A 6,933-nucleotide genomic window follows, 5' to 3' on the forward strand; every position below is an offset into this window, starting at 1 on the left:
CTTCACTAAGCACCTACCACGTGCCAGACAAAAACCAGGTGCTCTACATGTGCTAGCTCTTATCGTCACTACAACCTTGGAGACGGATATAATTATTCCCATTTTACAGATGAGGAAAATGAGGCTCCAGGGAAATTAAGCTACTTGTCCAAGGTTAGCTGGCTTGCAAGTGGCAGAGCCAGGATTCAAACCCAGGTTGTGCTCTTCCTCTGTGTTGCTGTGTCCTAACGAAATGTTAAGTAAATGTGGTAAGAAACATGTACCAGCCCTTTTGTGGCCATCGCTGAAGCGCCGGAGGCCAAAATGAAGTTCAATCCCTTTGTGACTTCTGACTGAAGCAAGAACCGGAAAAGGCATTTCAATGTGCTTTCCCCTCTTTCTAAAGAGCTGGAACAGAAGTACAGTGTCTGATCCATGCCCATCTGAAAGTATGATGAAGTTCCAGTTGTATGCGGGCACTACAAAGGGCAGCAAATTGGCAAAGTAGTCCAGGTTTACAGGAAGAAATATGTCGTCTACATTGAACGAGTGCAGCGGGAGAAGGCTAACGGCACGACTGTCCATGTGGGTATTCACCCAGCAAGGTGGTTACCCCCAGACTTAAACTGGACAAAGACCACAAAAAGATCCTCGAACGTAAAGCCAAATCTCACCAAGTAGGAAAGGAAAAGGGCAAATATAAGGAAGAAACAATTGAGAAGATGCAGGAATAAAGTATTCTTATATACAACTTTCATTAAAAACTTAAAATGAAAAAAAAAAAAGAAATGGGTACCAAAGAAAATACAACTCACATAACGCTCTTAATGATCCATATATGGATCAAACTATGTCTTCAAGATGGACTTCCTGGGACTTCCCTGGTGGCGCAGTGGTTAAGAATCCGCCTGCCAAGGCAGGGGACACGGGTTCGAGCCTTGGTCTGGGAAGATCCCACATGCCGCGGAGCAGCTAAGCCCATGCGCCACAACTACTGAGCCTGCACTCAAGAGCCTGTGAGCCGCAACTACTGAGCCCGTGTGCCACGACTGCTGAGCCCGTGTGCCTAGAGCCCCTGCTCCGCAACAAGAGAAGCCACCGCAATGAGAAGCCCGCGCACCACAGCGAAGAGTAGCCCCCACTCGCCACAACTAGAGAAAGCCTGCGCGCAGCAACAAAGACCCAACGCAGCCAAAAATAAATAAATTAATTAATTTAAAAAAAGATGGACTTCCTTCTTCCAGCCTTGACACTAACAATGATGGCGGCCTCTGTTGCTAGTGGCCAAAGAGTGGCACTGCAGACGCTGGAGGATCCCAGTGCTCTCCAGAAGTCAAGGCTTTGCTTTGGTTTTGGAAAGACCTTATAAAAATTTGAGAATGTGGAGGTGTGTGTGTGTGTGTGTGTGTGTGTGTGTGTGTGTTGGGGAGGGATTCCCAGAATTGGGACCAGAGTGATCAGTGAATGGACTTGACTACTTTTGGGCTTGAGGTCCCTCCCAATCCAAGGGTCACCCCAGAAAATCCAGGGCCAAGCAGATGGCCTTAACTACTTTGAAATGAAGAAGAGTAGCCAAGACATAAGGGGAAATCATCAGAAGCTCCTAACCCATCTCTCTGGTTCTCTAAGACACTCACAGCTGGTAGTTATCCACGGTGTGACCTCTGAGCTCCACCAGAATCCAGGGATGCAAGCAGAGGTTCAGTGACCTCCAAAAGCTGAGCCTGTGGGCTTCAGCCAGATGGGGCACCTCGCACACCCCCACGGGAGACTCTGCTCTAGGGGAGCAGGGGCAGGAGTGGGGGCAGGAGGTCCAGGCTCCTCTCAGCCACAGTTTGCTCTTCCTGCAGCCCCTGAGCTCCAGCAGCATGAGAACGAGAAACAGAGCTGTGTGCTGCTGATACAGGGACTTTGTGTCAGGTCCCTGGGAAAAGAAGATGGGCCTCAGGGCCTCTCATGCAGGGTGATCTGTCATCATTTTCTGGGAGCTAATTATAAGCCAGAAACCAGAACTTCACCAATTTTGGACTCTCCTCCGAGGACAGCAGACAGCTGACAAAGGCTGCTTTCAGTTTAACTTTGGGCAAATGGTCCAACATGCTGTGACCTAGATTTCTCGGCTGTAAAATAAGATCAAACAACTTGTCTGAAACTGGGCCACGACAACATCGTGAAAGGTGCTGTATAAGCCAGGGGCTGTAGAATCATGGCGTCTCAGAAGCCTGACAAGATCATTTGGTTCATCCCCTACCTTCACACAGGCACATGCCTACGGAGTCTACACAGAGGAGGGGCTGTTCTCATTTTATCATCCTTCTGAGCAGATTTCACACCGTTGTCAGGCAATTTTGATAGTTGACAGCTTGTTAAGAAACCTCCCCTTGTTGTCCTAATTCCCACGTCTTGCATCCCCCGCACCACCCCGTCCGTCGTCCTTGGCGGCATCCCTGGTACTCGCTGTGCTGACGACGACCCGTTGCTGCCTCAGGTAAGGGCCATGCCTCTGAGGCAGAAGTCAACATCTCCGGAGAAAAGAGACAATCCAAAGATCTCCGCCAGGAAAGAAGAATGTGGAGGGACAGGAGGCGACCCTTCAGGACCTACACGAGCTTAGAGGATTCCCACGGGGTAGGGGTTATCAAAGGCTTCTGTCTCATGGAGGGAGTGCAGGAGCTGGACCAAGGGTTGTCCATGGGAAGGACCTCAGGACGAACATGTGACAGCTGTGTGCATAACTGTTGGTTGCACATGGCTGAATGTGCTTTCTTGTCCGCTTGGCTACACTCCAGATCCCCCCAGGATAAGCATTCCCTCCACCCTTCCCTCGGGAGGGAACTTTTTTTTTTTTTTTTCGGGAGGGAACTTTGATGGAAATTTTCAGCGGTACTGGATCATAGCATTTGCTTTGTGAGAATATTTGCTGTTGTCCCTATTCATCTTGCTGGCCAGATGTTTCCTGGTCCTTCTCTAGTTGCTTCATTCATTCCACAAACATTTATGGAGCACCTACCATGTGCTACGTGTGGAGGACTAGCTGTGAGCACCATATGCCTGGTGCCTGTCCTCAGGGAGTGTCCGGTCTACAGAGAGGGGCTCTCCTGTTCCTGAGCCTGGGCTCCTGCCTTCTCCTTGATGTCCCCATCACGGGCTCTGCCCTGACACCAGCCTGCTGCCCAGGTGGAGCACCCCTCCCGGGCTGTCTCCCTGTTGTGTACCAGCAGTACTTTTTTTTTATTTTATTATTTTATTTTTTTAACATCTTTATTGGAGTATAATTGCCTTACAACAGTGTGTTAGTTTCTGCTGTATAACAAACTGAATCAGCTATATGTATACACATATCCCCATATCTCTTCCCTCTTGCGTCTCCCTCCCACCCTCCCTATCCCACCCCTCTAGGTGGTCACAAAGCACCCAGCTGATCTCCCTGTGCTATGCGGCTGCTTCCCACTAGCTATCTATTTTACGTTTGGTAGTGTGTATATGTCCATGCCACTCTCTCACTTTGTCACAGCTTACCCTTCCCCCACTGTGTCCTCAAGTCCATTCTCTACATATGCGTCTTTATTCCTGTCCTGCCCCTAGGTTCTTCAGAACCTTTTTTTTTTTTTTGGTTTTTAGATTCTGTATATATGTGTTAGCATATGGTGTTTGTTTTTCTCTTTCTGACTTACTTCACTCTGTATGACAGACTCTAGGGCCATCCACCTGACTACAAACAATGCAATTTCGTTTCTTTTTATGGCTGAGTAATATTCCATTGTATATTAGTGCCACATCTTCTTTATCCATTCATCTGTCGATGGACACTTAGGTTGCTTCCATGTCCTGGCTATTGTAAATAGCCACCAGCACCTTCTCAATGTGTGTGTGCTCTCTGCAGGAGGACTCCCAGCCAGACAATCCTGTGCTCTGCCTAGGAAATGACGTTAGGAAGGTGCATGGTCCAGGGGATTCCAAAGGGGTCAGTGGCGCTGTGTGGATGCTGGGCTACTTGTGATCCGGGGATCGCTCATTTCAAGACTGTACTGTTTCAGAACAGTCATAACTGACAAGGAAAATCCACTAGGCTGCTATTAAAGGAGCCAGATGCTCACTCACATGTCCTCAACAATGAGTCACAGTTCATCCCCAGACTTAAAGAAATAACAAAGCTTGATGAAACCCCTGGTACCGGAACATGAGTGATAAGTTAAGGGGCCTTGGTCATAGGACTGGGCTTTCTGGCACAGGACCAAACCCTCACCAGCCAGTTTCAAGCCACCAGTGTGGAGAGATCACAACCATCTTGCTGTCATTCCAACCCCTTGGCTTGGCATCGTCCGGCAGAGACAGGGTGAGAGTTAAACAGACGACACAGGATGAAACAAGGCAGTGCTATTTTAGAGGCAGGTAACGTGCAGGTCACCCACACAGGCGTTTTGCCTCTCGATCAGCTCTCCCTCCTAACTACCTTAGCGTGTTTTCTAGAAGCGAGGAAGGAGAAATTTTAATGTTCTGTGGGCACTCTTATGAAATGTTTAGAAAAAGATGAAACTTAAAACCTGCCTGAAACGAGAGTTTGGAATGACCTCTTAATGCTCACATCCACATTTTCTCAGCTGAGTTCCTCTGCAGCCTTTGGCCACAGCCCTCAGGGTGAATGTAGCACTGAGCAGAGGGGAGGAGTGCCCAGGCAGAAGCCTCGGGAACTGCTGGCTCTGTTAGGATTAGCATGTGATGTATGTTGGGTGTTCTCCCAGACATATCTCCCCAAATATCGTGATACAATTATTTATATTTATTATAGAAGAGAAAAAACTGTGGGGAAATTAAACTGCCTGACTAGGAATGCTGATTGTTTTTCTTTCATCTGTTTCTTCGGAAACATAGGCCTTTCTCTGAAGGGGGCAGGAGAACAGAGACCCATGAAATCCAGCTCCCTCTTCTGCCTGTGAGTCCAGCATGCCCCACCTGAGGTGTAACTGGGCTTGCTGGTCTTTGCCCAGGGCGGGTGGTTTGGAGTCTGGGTACTTGCAGCACTGTTAGTAATGGCGGGAGCATCCAGTTACTTCTGAGGATGTGGAGACTATAACTGCCTATCTTCACACGGAGTTGATATCTGCCTTTAAAAGTGAACTGGGAAGTGAGCTTTGGAGTGTCACATCTTATTTTTCCATTGACTTGCATTATTAAACAGGAATGTATTCCTTTAGAAGAAGAAAACAGGATTTTAATAAAACTCCATGAAGGAATACATCACATACACAGAGTACTAAAGTTTTTGTATAAAATCCTAATGAGCATACCGAAGGTCAGTTACAAAATGTAAACAGAAACCTTGGGGTGTTAATTTCCATGACAGTTGCCTAATGTTCTATAAAAGGAGCAGCAATGACAGCCCAGCTGCAGAGAACATTCTGGACAGGAAGTCAATTTTCACGAACTTTTTTCTAAAACCATATAGCAGCATAAAGTGCTATTTTTTTCCCCTCTGTTGATCAGATCCTGTATCCTAGAACCTTGAGAGTCTAATCTGTGGCATGGTTACCTTAAAGCTTTGGGTTTGATTGGATCTGAAAGGAGAAACAAAACTAGAGATGTAATCAGGAGCCCTGTATCAGTCAGGTTAGGCTAGGTTTTGCTGTGACAACAAACAGCCCCAACCAGAGTTTATTTCTTGTTCTTACCGTGCGTCCATTGAAAACTGACAGGGAGCTGTACTCACTGGAGCCACTCAGGGGCCCAGGCTGGCAGGGCAGCTTCCACCATACGTGCTGCTAAGAGGGAAACGGAGGTCTCTGAGGGCTCACACTAGCAGTGAAATGCTCAGCCCACAAGAAACACAGATTTCTACTATCACTCATCGCTAGAACTAACCACACGGCCCCACCCCTCCAGAAAAATCCAGGTACGCCCTGTCCTGTGCCTGGGTGGGGAAGAGGAATCCGGGGAACAGTGCTAATGTCCACCGACGGGGTTTGCTGATACACTTTCAACCATGAAAGAGGAGGAAGCAAAGCTGGGACTCACCCCCGGAGAAGGCAAACGAAGGGAAAGAGTCTCCAGGAAGTGTACGTGGAACCAGCTTCCTAGTCTGTAAGGGGAAGAGAATCCTTTTCCAAACAAACAAACTCTGAGAAAGGTCATCACCAAAATACCTTCAATGAAGAAAATTCAGAAGGATTTACTAAATTTAGACAGAAGGAAAATGATCTCGGATGGAAGCTCTGAGATTAGAGATATGGGGAATGTGGGGTATATTGGTTTCTCGATGCTGCTGTAAGAAAGTTCTACAAATGTCAGGCGTAAAACAACACAAATCTATTCTCTGGCAGTTCTGGAAGTCAGAAGTCCAAAGTTAGTTTTCTTGGGCTACCGTCAAGGTGTCGGCAGGGCTGGTTCCTCTGGAGGGTTTGTGGGAGAATTTATTTCCTTGCCCTTTTCAGCTTTTAGTGCCACCTGCATTCCTTAGCTCGTGGCCCCTTCCTCCCTCTCAAAGTGCATCACCGTGGTCTCTGCCTCCAGCACCGCACTGCCCTCTCCTCTATTCCAGCTCCCTCTCGTTCTCACTATTGTGAATACACTGGGCCCAGCCAGATAACGCAGAATAATCTCCCATTTCAAAGTCCCTATTTCCATGTAAGGTACCAGAGTCACAGGTTCCAGGGATTAGATGCGGACATCTTTGGGGCAGAGGGTGTCATTATTCTGCTTACCACGCCAGGTAGATATCTACCAGAACAAGGTTGGTGTAGCTGTATCAGACAAAATGGACATTAGGGCAAAAGTCATTCCTAACGATAAAGCGGTACACTGATTATTTTACCATCATACATTGGTAAAATAATCAATGCACCAGGAAGACACAATAATTTGTAACATGTATACCCATCGTAGAACTTGTCAACATCCTACAGCCAAAGACCACTAGGAACACACTTGTATACTTAAACATTGGGTGCAACCAGGCAA

General features: G+C 47.4%; 1 pseudogene across 1 annotated transcript; it reads left to right on the forward strand.

The window, feature by feature from the left end:
* The first annotated feature begins 273 nt into the window (after nucleotides 1–273).
* LOC309792521 (large ribosomal subunit protein uL24-like) lies at nucleotides 274–853 on the forward strand (annotated as a pseudogene). The gene has a single exon. The product of its transcript is annotated as a large ribosomal subunit protein uL24-like (transcript).
* The last annotated feature ends 6,080 nt before the right edge of the window (nucleotides 854–6,933 follow it).

Source organism: Mesoplodon mirus (genome assembly GCF_964341445.2).
Source record: "Mesoplodon mirus genome assembly, chromosome: 17".
Classification (NCBI taxonomy): Eukaryota; Metazoa; Chordata; class Mammalia; order Artiodactyla; family Ziphiidae; genus Mesoplodon; species Mesoplodon mirus.